The 13957-nt window shown below is 47.5% G+C and overlaps 1 pseudogene; it reads left to right on the forward strand.

Moving 5' to 3' along the window:
- The first annotated feature begins 358 nt into the window (after nt 1-358).
- LOC109730276 (band 4.1-like protein 2) lies at nt 359-7968 on the forward strand (annotated as a pseudogene).
- The last annotated feature ends 5989 nt before the right edge of the window (nt 7969-13957 follow it).

Consider the following 13957-nt stretch of genomic DNA (forward strand, 5'->3'; position numbering starts at 1 on the left):
GCCTGGACAACAAAACGAGACTCTGTCTCAAAAAAAAAAAAAAAAAAAAAATTTTCCTAAATTGTATTTTTAGTAGCTACTAACAAGAGACAGCAGGTTTCAATTTATCATTACTCATGAATCTATTCATCTTCATAATAATCTATAATCTTTTAATTATTAAGCTGATCGTGAAAAATTGCATTTCAGTATTGTTTATCTGCAATTCAGTCAGGTATAGAGGGCTGTGCCTTCCTCATGCCACGCCGGGGCTGGGGTCCTGGCGGGCGTCCTCATGTGACTTCCCCCCCCCCACACCCCAGGTTTCACGTGAGAAAATAGCGGGTGTAGGCCTGAGACTACAGCATAAACTGTAACCATGACTACTGAAGTAGGCTCTGCGTCTGGAGTGGAAGAGGACTCTGACCAGTGAGCAGCAGATGTCACCAAGGATCAACCTAAAGAAGTGGCAGAAACCCAGAGGAATCAGTTGTCTGATCTTAAGAAAGGTCCCCAGCCTTCTCCTGTAGCTAAAAGCCAAACTAGCGTACACCACCGGGACACAGGGACACACAGAGGAGGCAGATGTGAGAGGAGGGCCTATCTCTCCATTCGTACCCCCATGGCTTAAGAAACTAAAGTCACAGACCTTATTAGTGGCCAAAGACGGAGGAGGTAAAAAAAAAAAAGAGCCTACCCATGCTGTCGCGGAAGAACAGGTCTTAGATAAAGAGGAACCTTTTCTGGAAGAAGAGAGACAGGCCAAGCGTGATGCTGAAGAAGAGGCTCAGAGGAAGCAACTGGGAGATTAAGGTTGAAGTCGAGGAAGAAAAACCTTCCGTGAGCAGAGCTGAGACACAGCCTGCTGAATTAGAAGTGAGGAGGGAGATGAGGAGACGGTAAAGGAAATACAGGAAGACAAATCAGAAGGAGAGGCAGCAAAAAGAGACACCAAGTAAGCGCAGAGCAATGAGCTAAAAGCAGAGAAGGCCTCTCCAAAAGCCACTGCGAAGACCAAAGTGATCCCCGTGGATGGCACCAAGTGATCCTCTTGGATGGCACCAAATACAGCTGTGACCTGGAGAAACATGCTAAGGGACAAGTGTTATTTGACAAAGTGTGTGAACACCTCAATTTCCTGGAGAAGGATACTTTGGACTTATGTTTCAGGAAAATCCCGAGCAGAAAAACTGGCTAGATACTGCAAAAAAAAAAAAGAAAATAGAGACAACTGTGAAATCTTCCCTGGCTGTTCACTTTTAATGTGAAGTTTTATCCTTGTTATCCTTTTCAACTGACTGACGATACCACCAGATACTTGTTGTGCCTTCGGCTCCGGCAGGACGTTGCCTCTGGCTGCCTGCCCTGCTCAATTTGGACTCGTGCCTTCCCGGGAACCTACACACTGCAGGCTGAACTTGGAGACTGTGACGCAGGCGTTCTTGGCAGCATTGACCTCAGTGAATACTAGTTTGCCCCCACACAGACCAAGGAGCTGGAAGAGGAGGTGGCAGGGCTATGCAAAACCCACAGGGGCTTGTCTCCAGTGCAAGCTGGTTATAGGTTTATAGACGATGCAAAGAGACTTCCCATGTATGGTGTTGACCCACATGATGCCAAAGCTCAGAAGGCGCGGATGTCAAGCTGGGTGTGTGCAGACGGCCTCCTCATTTGCAAAGACGGGCTCACACTCCATCATTTGGCTTGGCCAAACATCTTTAAAATGTCCCATATGCTCAGTATCTTCAACGTTAGATTTGGGCCTGCAGAGATGGAACAGTTTGAGAGTACTGTTAGATGCAAACTGCCAAACTACTGGGCAGTGAGAAGGCTATGGAAAGCATGCATGGAGCATCACACTTTCTACAAGCTTAAACAGCCACCAAAGGCCAAGTTCCTGACCTTGGGGTCCAAATTATGCTACAGCGGCCTCCCCCAAGCACAGGCCCTCCAGGCAAGTGCCCTCATAGATAGGCAAGCACCACACTTTTTTTTTTTTTTTGAGACAGAGTCTCACTCTGTTGCTCAGGCTAGAGTGCCGTGGCGTCAGCCTAGCTCACAGCAACCTCAAACTCCTGGGCTCAAGCAATCCTTCTGCTTCAGCCTCTCCTGAGTAGCTGGGACTACAGGCATGTCCCACCATGCCTGGCTAATTTTTTCTATTTTTGGTAGAGATGGGGTCTCGCTCTTGCTCAGGCTGGTATCGAACTCCTGAAATCAGACGATCTGCCTGTCTCGGCCTCCCAGAGTGCTAGGATTGCAGGCGTGAGCCACCACGCCTGGCCTCAGTACCTCACTCTGAGAGCACTTCTAGTAAACGGGTCTCCAGGAGTCTTAATGGAGCTCCAACTGGCGTCAGTCATAAGACTGACCAGTCTTATGAAGGATTGTCCTGTCTCTGCTGGGGAGATCTCAGCATATGGCGCTGAAGTGGTCAGCACTGCTGTGGTACAAGATGGGGTGGCAGGAGGGAAGTGAGCAGCCCAACCAAAGCCCCCCATTTGCAACTCATTGAAGGAAAGCCACCAGTGCTAAAAACAGAGATGGTAACAATTTCTGATGCCTCACAAAGGACCGAAATCTCCATTAGGGAAGTCCCCATTACCCAAACTGAGACCAAAACCATCACATTTGAGTCTGCACAGGTTGATGGCGAGGCTGATGGGGATTCAGGCACATTACCAACCGCACAAACCGTCACACCTGAGTCCGTGTCGACGACAACCACCAAGACTGGAAAAGGTGGCGTGTGTGAGACAAGAATTGACAAACACGTCCTGGTCACGGGAGAGGCAGTTAGTGATCATGACCAAATAAAGAAGGTGCTGGCTCAAGTGATCAGAGAGACCAGAGAGCAGCATCCTGGCATAGTAATCAGAATTGTGGTGTTCATGAAAAAAGCTTGGAGGAGGAAAAAGAAGACTAAAGTAAGAAGGTCATTTCTTTTTTTTTTTTTTTTTTTGGAGATAGAGTCTTACTCTGTCACCTGGACTAGAGTGCTGTGGTGTCAGCTTAGCTCACAGCAACCTCAAACTCCTGGGCTCAAGTGGTTCTCCTGCCTCAGCCTCCTGAGTAGCTGGGACTACAGGCATGCACCACCATGCCCAGCTAATTTTTCTATTTTAGTAGAGAAGGGGTCTCACTCTTACTCAGGCTGCTCTTGAACTCCTGAGCTCAAGCGATCCTCCTGCCTCGGCCTCCCACAGTGCTATGGTTACAAGCGTGAGCCACATCACCCAGCCCAGAAAGTCATTTTTAAAACAACATTCGACTTTGTGAACCTGAAGAATTTTGACCATTCTGAGTCTTAATGCCCCACCACTACTCTGGAGAATTTATGCTATGACCAGTAACAATGACCACAAGCCTGAAGAATTAAAATGCCAACACCAAACCTCACCCTAACAGCTCTGGTCTACATTGTTCTCGCCCATTAATATATTGTTTTGTTTTATAATCACTTTTAATTGTTATTAGTTACTTCTCTTTTTTTAATTAAGGGGCTCTGTTTTTGTTTCCTAGTTACTTCGTGCACAACTACCTGCTTTTTATGGCTCATTTTGATCAAATGACAGTGCACAAAAGCAAGCCCACACTGGTAAGGGGCTGTTTGCTTGAACAGGTGTTGTTGCATGAAAAGGAAACTCTGTGACGAGCTTAGGTGGTACCTTTCCTTCTTCCAGATTCTTTCCATGGAATTCTTACGGTAAATAGAGTTTTCCAACGGCAGTAAATATACTGTATGAGAAAATACTGACACAGATTAAAAGCATTTCTTACGTCTTGAAAAATTTTTCAATGTTTGAGAATGTCACCGGGGATGTTTTTCATATTGGACCCTTTTGACTTTCCAGCCCTGAGAGTTTTTATTTATTAACCGTATTGAACATTTTTCCCCCTTGCTTTTGATCCTATGTATAGTGATGATGCCAGAATAGATTTAAAGCAGCTTCAAGTTGTATTCAATGACATTTTGCTTTCCGTAATACTATTATAAAATAAAGTTTGTTTATTCTCTAAAAAAATAAAAAAACAATGGGGTAAAGAGCAATTGCTAACCCGCTTTGACATGAATATTCAGGAAGAAGCTGCAAGGTGCAAGGCTTGACTTGTCAGAAAGCGTTCTTCCATGAACCGGAAAGTGGGTCCCTTTTGCCAGCAATTATCTATGCACAGAATAAACAAATGAAAAAGCCACTGTCTGCCATGCTTGCTGCAAAAATAAAGAGAAAAATAAGGTAACTCTTGCATCTTGTAATTTTGTTATTCAACGATATTTGCTAAAAAACTCACCAGGTGCCCTGCGTTAAGCTGGCACTATGGGATCTGACAGAGAACTAGAAGCCTTCCGCATCCTCTAGGAACTTACTCTGTAACTAGGAGAGAAGACAATTAGAAAGGCATTTGTCATGTGAAGGTGAATACAGCTGCAACCAAACTGCATTAGCACCATTTGAGGTGCCAAACGGAAATTGACTCCATAGGAATGAGGCAAAGTTCTTACAGAACTTCCAAGCTGGCTTCAAAGGAAACTTCCAGCAAGGGGTCCCAAACATATTTTGAGCAATGGAAGTATTCCTAGAATTCACATATAACCTCCCAAATTGACCACTTAAAGGGCAATATTTCTGTCCAAGTGTAGTCTCTAACTTAGGAGTCAGTCATAAAACTTTACCTAACCTTATTTTCTAAAACTGTGCTAACAGAATGGGTCTGCTTTTGCAATGGTCAAGCAGCTCCTATTAGACATAGCCTCCCATGGATAACCACCGAAAACTCTTGAGAAAGTATAAAAAGCTATGGCTGGAAGACAGTGGGGAGAAAACAAAAGTAGGTAGGTTTCCAGAAGAGAGTTGACTCATAAGAAGAAAGTCACTAGGTCCAGTTTCCTATTTTTTGCAGCTTTTATCCTGTGATCAACCTCAGTCCACCTTAAGCAGGATAGCTAAAACCTGGATAAAATCCAGTTGTCTTCTAACTTGAAGAACCAGAAATGGTTTTAGGTGAGTTAATTAAAATCACCTGTAACCCCACTGGCACTCCATGGCAATCATCTCAAACAAGGAAACAAACACATTTCTTATCCATGTCCATACATGTACCATACATGTACAAGGATAATAATGTGTCTTATCCTGTTCAAGGACAAAGGAAACCTTAAATGACCAACCACAGGGTACGGCAGCATGCGGCAGGCACAAAATGAATGTTTCCTTCCTTTCTTCTCTTCCTTCTCAAAAAACAGTGATAACATTCTCAGTGGTCACATTTCATATCCCAGAATTCCTCTGTTGGTCCCTTTTCTGCACTTGGCATTTTCTAATCCAACTTAAAAGAAGAGTGTCTGTCTGTGAATGAATGTGTCCCATAAATATTACTGAGCAAAGAGCCTTTAAATGTCACGAAATCTTAAGGCCCAAGTACGTCATTGCTAGAAAGCATGGAGGAATTCAGTAGAACAAAATCGCTTTCGGGGATATTTAATATTCAAAGGGAAAACGGGCTTGGAACCACTTGAAAGAATAGACAGCAAAGGCCTCTCATTTCATTCAGACACAGCATTGGGGCGGGCAGGCTTATGGCTTGGGCCACCCGTGGACGATCTGTGACCATCACCACAACCAGGTCTTCATAATTCCATCTTTTTTATTTACTTTAATGCCTTTGTATGTAACTTGTGTATTTTAATGTGGGGATTAAGAAGCTGCCTTGCCCTAGTTCAGAGGCGGTTAAATCTTAGTGGTTAAGGGCAGCCCAGTAGTGTCTGTCGAGGCCTTTGGCGGAAAAGCTCTTGGTCAAAGTGGTAAGACTGACTGATCTAAGCCCAACTTGGAGAAACCCTATGTTTCAGGGTTGGATCTTGAGGTTCAGGACATCTCAGGCTCACATAATCTCTTTGTTCCAAGGCATGGGGGTCAGCCTTGGTCCTCAGTGTTCCAGCCATAAGCACATAGCCTGAGGTGGTGAGAACTCAGCTGGGCAGCTGGCAAGGACTTTTGAGCACTCACCCTAAACCAGTACTCGGAAAAGCCCATGCCAGGTTAAGCAGTGGCAGGTAGTCCTAGTGGAGGAGGGAGATGGCAAATACAGGGCAGTGAGAAGGTCAATTTTATTCTTTTAGGGCATGAATCTTGGGCTTCCTTTTCTTAGCAAAGTGAGCTCAGGAGCACCGTAGAGAGGGAATTATTGTAAAATGGACTTCCCTTTAGTTAATGCCTGAACTCAAACTCAAATGTGGGAAGTCCATTTCCAAGACCTCACCTTGATTGTTCAAGCATTGTTTTCAGCCTCCAGAGGTTCCCGGGTGGTGAGGATCGACCCAAGAGAAGGTTGGTCCTGCGAAGTCAGCCCTCAAGTGGCTTGAAGCAGAGAAGCCACCCAAGGAGGGGAGGAGGTGGGGAAGCCGGACTTCCTTCCCCAGCTCTCATCAGTGCTGACCATGTCCTCCAGATTCCCCGAGGCTGTCTTCTTGGGTCAACGTCTGGACGACACCAAGTGAGGAAACTGCCACAACTGTGGATGAGGAAGGAGACTGTTAAAATGTGTCCTGCGGGACAGAGGGACTGGTCAAATTGAAGATTCTCATGCTGCACTCCCCAAGATTCCTGGCATGCCCAGAACTCAGTATTTCCAAAAGGTTCTCCAGGCAATTCTGACGCAGGAGGTCCATGTGAGAAATGTTAGCATATGTTTCTTTAGAAACCTTACTGGGCCTCTTCTAGGCGTGGTGTTCCCAGTAACAGGGTCAGGACAGAGAGCTGGGGATAGAGGTGAGGGCAGAAAAAAGAGATTTGACCTAAAGTTTTGCACAGTATCTAAGTGACATACTACCTGTGTAACCATCTACCTCAGATCAAAAGCGCTTGTTTAGTTCAAGAGTCCACCAGGCCCAGCTGATCTGGGCTGAGCTTACTCACACGTCTGGGGTCAGGTGGCAGGTCCGCTGGGAGCTGGGCGATCCTGGATGGCTTCTCTTTCAGCTGGGTCTTTAGGGGTGCCGGGCGGGCCAGGCTATGTCATCTACCAGGATAATCAAGGTTTGCTCGTAGGGAGTCAAATTTCCAGGAGCAGCACACAATCTTCAAATTTCCTCTTGCATCACCATTGCTATTGTCCCATTGACCAAAGCAAGTCACCTGTCCAAGCTCAGCATCAGGATAGGAGGGTTTGCGCAAACGTGTGGGTACGGCAAAGCATGAGCAAATATAGGGGGCAGCAATCTGCCCCTATGGAGGATGAGAGGAGACGAAAGGCAATCCTAAGGAAAAGGGATTTCCTGATATTGGATGGGACAGATTATCTAAGAAAGCAGACAAAGGCGACCTGGAGCCCACGTCCCCAGCTATCAGTCGTCAGAGGCGTTCCCTGCCCCAGTCCTTCACAACCTCTAGAACTGGAGCCTGTGCTCAAACAGGTCGGGAAACAACCACAGTAAGACGGGAGACAGCGTCCAGTCCCGAGTCCCGCGCTCCTCCCGCCGACGCCGCGGCCCACCGGAGGCGGCCTCCTGGCTCTGAGCAGTCACGGCCTGGGACCCGGGGACAAGCTGAGCCCCGTGCAGGCTGCACTCTCCCGAGGACAAGACCCGCTCCGCGCTGCGGGGGCGGCCCGCTCTGCGCGCTCCCCGCCGCCCGCAGAGGGTCCGAGGCAGGGGTCTGCGCCGGGGCGCCCGGGTTCCCGGGTCCTCGCTCATCAGCTCAGGCCTCGGGCCCTGCAGAAGTGCCAGCCGCCGGAGGTCCGCCTGCTCAGCCCTGGGGCGCCCGATGGGGGCGAAGTTTGCAGGTCAGGGCGCCTGTGGGCGAGGCGTTCCCGCGGCACCTACTCCTTGGACCCCCACCTTCTGGTCCCGTTTGTCCCCGGGGGACCCGTCCTGTGTGCACTCGTGGCCTCCCTCAGTGCGTCCGTCTGCAGCCCCAACGGCCCCCAGTCAGCCCCCAACGGTTCCCAGCCTCTCCCCAAAGAACCCCAGGCCCCCTCCAACGGCCCTAACGACTTCCCGAGGACCCCACTGCCCTGTGCTAAGGCGCATACACAGGAATCCTGGAGAGCAATGAAAACCCTGGGAACACGCGTCCCAGTAGCCGCTACTGCTGGGGAGGGCTTGACGGCACCGGGGTTGTGGCTGGTATTAAAGGCAACCGGGGGCTTATGATTAAAGAGAGAACAAAGGCAAGTGTATAACTGGTATAATGAAACACAACTGAAAGTAATTATTTTTAAAAGCAGTATTTATGATGGGGAAAAACCATAAGCCTCTTTTATTACTCCGTTGTTTGGAAAGTAAACCATTCGAGTCTTCCCCGTTTTCCTTACGCCTCGGCCTCCTGTGTTCCCAGGCCTTGCCACTCTGGGGACGCGGGCGACACGCAGGAACACCACGGCACATCCCCACCAACACTGCAAAGTCTCCACTGCCTTGGAGGCCCTGTCGGCCTCTCCCAGGCCCTGCTGTTTGTGGGGGCTCAGGCAGGGTCCCCGTGTGCCGTGGCAAGTGCTGCTGGGGGCGGGGCTCTGCCAGGCGGGGCTTCCTGGGCGGTGGAGGGATCCCTCGCTCAGCCCGTCCTACAGTGGGCCAGAGGCAGTAAGATTCGGAAGTGCAAGTGTCCTACCCTCCGGGAGGTGTCCTAGGTTCTGTGAGAATGCACCGCCCCCAACTTGTCCCAGGTAACTAACCTCCTCTCCCAGGCCACCTTGCCCCGTCCTGCCCTGGCCTGGTGGCCCTGTCCTGCTAGGCGGAAGTGACAGGCTCTCGAGCAGGCTGAGCCAGGTCACAGGAGGTGGTGGCTTCAGACCCCTTCTGCCATTGTTGAATTTACTTGGCTTTAAAGAGGCACACATAATTGTGCTTTTAAAACTTATTTAAGTTTTCTTTCTGGCAAGGATTTGCTAACCATACGAGTCCATTTCCTTAAGGTCCACTTTTCCTTTGTGGAATTTAAACCGAAACTGAAAGTTGGCAACAATGTCATCCTCTTGGTCCAACCCCTGCACTGGGATTTGGGCTTCTGTGGTGACTGTCCCTCTGTCCGCACGGGAAACCCTGCTGACCATTCTAAAAGGCTGACGGTATTGAACTCTCTGCCCCTAAGAAAGAAAGGAAAATTGGGGGGGATCTTCCTGATTAAAAACTGAGCACTGGGGCCTCCCTCCTGCCCTTCCTCCGCCCCCAGGCCTGCACCCTGCTCATTCTCCAGCCCACTCCCAAATCAAGACAGCCTAGAGCCCCATCGTGAGACTGCGGGTCTCCGCTTTGGAAGCTGAGAGGTGTCTTCTGTCCTCTGCTCACCCACAGGCCTTGGGCTTCAAATTAGAGGAGGGGGAGAGTGTCCCAGATGGGGATGTGGCAGGAGCCCCAGGTAGGGACCTCTGATGGGGTGGAGGAGAAAGAAATGGTGCCACCTTCCCCTGACCCAGCTCACAGCTCTGCACAAAGGGCTCCTAGAGAGGGGACGTTGGCCAGTAGGCCTGGTGACACTTGCTTTCTCAGGCCTCAGAATGGTTTCCAAAAGGAAAAGCTCTCTCCCACCCCCGCCCAGGAGAGCTCATACTTGATTTCCTGTTCTCCTCCTTTCTTGGGTCCATTCCACCAGTCTGAGAGGTAGAGTGGGTGGGAAAGCATGGATAAAACATAGAGGAGGTGTTTAGCCCTGTGGAGGGGCAGGCGGGAGTGCTGATAAAACCAGACCCCTCCTGCAAGGCAGGACTGGATTCATGGGGCACTGACTTCCTGTCCTGCCCTGTGTCCTGATGCCCGAGGCCATAGGGAAGGGCTCTGATCTCAGGCAAGGCAGGGTTGGGCCCTGAGGGAGCTGGATCCCTGAGTTTGGTAGATTGAGGGTCCAGTGTTCCACGCTGCCAGGGTATGGGAGAGGCACTCTTGGGGGAACACTAGCAGGCTGGGGGCTGTGATCTCCCTCTATATCCTGCGTCTGCCTGGTGCCCCCTTTTCCACCCTACCCATGCCTCAGGCCTCCCCATACTCCCTTGAGCCCCTATTTCCCATGTGACATTCCACCTTGTTCCCATCTCATCCAAGGAGACTGCCTTCTGGCTCTGGCTGGGAAATAAACATGTGTGCTTTTGCTACCAGCATCAGAATTGGATTGTTTGTCTGAAAAGAGCAACGTACCAGGGCAGCATAGGGAGCAAAGGAAGTCCTGGAAAACTTCAAATGTAGGGTTCATCTCCAGGGAGCGGGTCCTTATTAAGGATCCTGTGGCGAGTGCAGTGTGCATCTGGGCGAGGCAGGCAGGAAGCTCACAGGGTCTGAGGGCAGAGAGGAGGGTACCCACTCAGAGGGGCTCAGAGGAGCACCTGCTGTTCCCAGTAAGGGTGTTTTTGGTTTTATTTATTTATTTATTTTTGAGACAGAGTCTCACTCGGTTGCCCACGCGAGTACCATGGAGGCAGCCTAGCTCACGGCAACCTCAAACTCCTGGGCTCAAGTGATCCTGCTGCCTCAGCCTCCTGAGTGGCTGAGACTACAGGTACACACTACGGTGTCCAGCTCATTTTTTCTACTTTCAGTACAGATGGGGGTCTCACTCTTGCTCAGGCTGGTCTCGAACACCTGAGCTCAAGCAATCCTCTGCCTCAGCCTCCCAGAGTGCTGGGAGTACAGGTGTGAGCCACCATGCCAGGCCCCAAGTAAGGGTAAAAGCATGGTAGGGAAGGCCCAGTGTGGACGCTGGTGGCTGAGGGGCTGGTCCAATGGCCCTGAGTAGTGGGGGCAGGGATTTCTGAGAAGGACGGGGGTTCTCAGTGCCAGCTCTGGCCAGGCAAGCTGTCTGTGTGGAAGGGAGGTAGCTTCTTGAGCCAGCGTTGGTGTGTGTGGAGGTGGAGGTGTCTGTCCAGTGTGCCTGACAGGCCCTGGGCCAAGGTGAGGCCATCTTGCACCCACACCTGCACTGTGGGCCTGTCTCGCAGCACAATCGGGAGGTGGAGCAGAGAGGTGTGACTGCCCAGGAGGGATGCAGTCATTTCTTTAGATCTCTCATTTACCCACAGAAGTGCATGTAGAGGCCTCTTCCCTGCTGTTAAGTGGACTCTAGACATACTTTGAAGAGAGAAAATTGAGAAAACAGGTTCATTGTCCAGTTTTCCACAGGTGGGGGTGGAGGACTCCATGACTCCCTTAGGATATACTGAGAGACTTCCTGTGCCACAGGCCCCAGTGAACCTGCACAGGCCTGGTCAGGGGAGGTGTTTTCCTTGATACTTTAGAAATCTTCCCAGGTGGGTCAAGAGCAGGCCCATCGCAGCCACCAAAAGACTTTAGGGTCACTTTTGAAATTCACTGTGTCACAAAATTTTAAAAATCTCAGCTCACTAATATTACTAAGACATATATGATATATCCTCATCTAGTTCAAGTATATATGTGTATATATGTATATACATATATATAAATCTATACATATATATACAGTTTTCTAAAATAATACCATGTGTTGAACTGCGCTCCAATATTTTCTTTTTCCCTGAGGTCACGGAACTCCTACCCTGTGACACCTTAGTTGACTTTATCATTGCATCACCTAAGTATGTCCCTTTGATTTATACATCATTTATTATAGATTTCCTGTTTTTTTAAACTACTTTATTGAGATATAATTCGCATACCATACAATTCACTGACTTAAAGTGTGTAATTCAGTGGTTTTTAATATACTCACAGAGTCGTGCAACCATCTCCCTAGTTTTCTTCACTCCACAAAGAACTCCTGTGCCCATTAACAGTTATTCTTTATTTGCCCCACATTCTCACTCCCAGCCCTAGGCAACCACTAATCTGCTTTTGGTCTCTACAGACATGCCTAAATGGAATCATACAATATATGGTCTTTGTGGCTGTCTTCTGCTCCTTAGCATAATGTTTTCAAGGTTCATCTATGTCGTAGCATGTATCAATACTGTATTTCTTTTTATTGCTGAATAATATTGTATCATATTAATATACTACATTAAAAAAAAATCTCTTCATCAGTTGATAGACATTAGAATGTTAGATTCACCTCCTAAATAGGATACTAGAGATGTGAATATCTTGGAGCATTTGCCCCATTTGCTTTCTGGTTCTAACCAATATCCTATCCCAGCCCAGGATGTTTCTTATCTTTACTGTTGGCACTGGAAATTTCCACCCTTCAACCTCAAGAGAGGAGTTCCAGTCTGCTGGCTGCACACAAGGTCCCTATGGGCTTTCAGCCTCACGGAATGACAGAATATTTTAAATGCTTCCAAATCCATTGAAAACTTGTGTTACTATAATTGCCATCATTCGAACCTTACTACATTCCTCAAACTGCCCTACTTTTGTACTAATTTGAGCAAAGTGGTTAAATTCTGACGTTTATAGAAAAACAGCAAATTTGTATTTATACCTCCTGGAAGAACTTGGAATATCAGTTTGAAAATATGAGTTTATGAGTGAGGGGGAAATTAATCCTTTGAAGACAGTGATTTGCAGAGGGGACCCTCTCTCTCTGGAGCGCTCTGCGGACAGGTTCCAGAGGACCCCAGTACAGATATGAGTATGAGAACTGCAGCATCTATGAATTGCATCCCGAGGGATCCTTGCCCCACTCCCTACGGTATTAATATTATGCTCACATTCCTTTTTTTTATTTCTAATTATGCATATTCATGCTTTTTCTCTTAGTGCAGCATTAGGGAGTAGTACACAGAGCACCCTCACTTCTGACACCAATTGCAAGTTTGGGAGGTCTCCAAGATCACCCTCACATTTGATAATCCACCAGGAAGGACTCACAGAACTCACCGAAACCTGTGATACTCGTGGTTATGGTTTATTACAGTGAAAAGGCACGGATTAAAATCAGCCGAGGGAAGGGATGCATTGGGCAGAGTCCAGCAGAGTTTTGCACTTGGAACTTCCAGGTGTTCTCTCCCAGTTGTGGAATCACGGACAGTGCTAAAGTGTCCCAGCAGCAGCGTGTGACAGTATGTATGGAGTACGGAGTTTGGCCAGCTGGGGAAGCTCGCCCAAGAGTGTTACTGGGGCCTGGTCATGAAGACATAGTTAACTGCTCACGTGGCTGGCCTTCAGTCTCCTGCTCCTCCAGATGTAGAGCAGACGCTGTGAGGTCTGAAGACCCCACCGTAAATTATTATGAGACCATCTGGTGTGGCCCAAGGTCCCCAGATAAACAAAGACACTCTTAATTAGGCAGGACATTGCCAGAACTTAGAGGTCACCACCCAGGAGCTGAAGGCCAAGGCCAGACCTCTCTTTGGGTAGGGCTAATTCTTTATTACACAATGAGTTTGGTCAATGGTAACATTTAAATTATTTTTTTATTCTATATTAGTTTTCTATTTTCCAAATTCTTATTTCTGCTCTAATTGTCGTCGTTTTTCTTGTTTCTGATTTTTTTCAAATTTCATTTACTGTTTTTAAACTTCTTCAGATGAATTACTAAGTCACATATCTTGGTTCACTCTTGTTCAGTAATATGTATAATAAAATTCTTATAAATTACATAATTAGCTTCATTGTTTTTATTTTCTGGGCAACGTGTTGTTGTAGTTTGAGTTATTCGTTGGCCAAGTGTTGTTTGAGTGTGCTTTTTACTGGTATCAAAAAAAAAAAATTGCTATTCATTTTCATTTTCATTGCATTGTTGATGTGTTCTGTCTTCCTTCTAAATCTTGGAGTTGGTTGAAGATTTCTTTGTGGTATAAAACATTCAACAAATGGTTGAATTTGGGGAGTATTACATGAGCATTTGAAAGAAAGTTGTGTTCTAATTACTAGAGAACAGAGCTCCATATATATCTGATTAGATTGAAGTATTAATTACATTCAAATATATGTTCTTAATTGTTTTTATACATTTGATTTCTGAGGTCTAATAGAAGTGAATTCGAGTCACTCGCTATTCTCTTTTTCTGGATCTTTCCTTGAATTACCTGTAGGTCATAGATTTACATGCTATTGTTATTTGGTGAATAAAGA

Source organism: Microcebus murinus, chromosome 1 (assembly GCF_040939455.1).
Source record: "Microcebus murinus isolate Inina chromosome 1, M.murinus_Inina_mat1.0, whole genome shotgun sequence".
Lineage (NCBI taxonomy): Eukaryota > Metazoa > Chordata > Mammalia > Primates > Cheirogaleidae > Microcebus > Microcebus murinus.